The sequence below is a fragment of the Odocoileus virginianus genome, chromosome 20 (assembly GCF_023699985.2).
Source record: "Odocoileus virginianus isolate 20LAN1187 ecotype Illinois chromosome 20, Ovbor_1.2, whole genome shotgun sequence".
NCBI classification, from domain to species: domain Eukaryota; kingdom Metazoa; phylum Chordata; class Mammalia; order Artiodactyla; family Cervidae; genus Odocoileus; species Odocoileus virginianus.
Genome location: NC_069693.1, coordinates 49,376,333 through 49,376,629, shown reverse-complemented (window position 1 = coordinate 49,376,629; position 297 = coordinate 49,376,333).

Genomic DNA, 297 nt, shown 5'->3' with positions numbered 1-297 from the left:
CCAAGAGACCCATGACGTGTGAGTAACAGTCTACATGCCCATATTGGAGAGGAGGTTTCCAGGGTTCAAGGGCACTCTTCCTCAGCCATGTGCTCCGCTGGCCCCGTTCAGTAACAAGTCTTGCGAAGAAGTTTCGTGGGCAGAAGAGTTTGTCAGACCAGCTTCGAGTTTGGACAGAGTAGCAGCCGGAAGCCCCAAGCCCATCCCCTGGGTGCCCACCCCAACCCGGCCCCAGCCAGCCCCCAAAGCCAGCAGCTCTCCTGGGGAGGGGACTGCCCAGCCTGCAAGGAAGTGCTC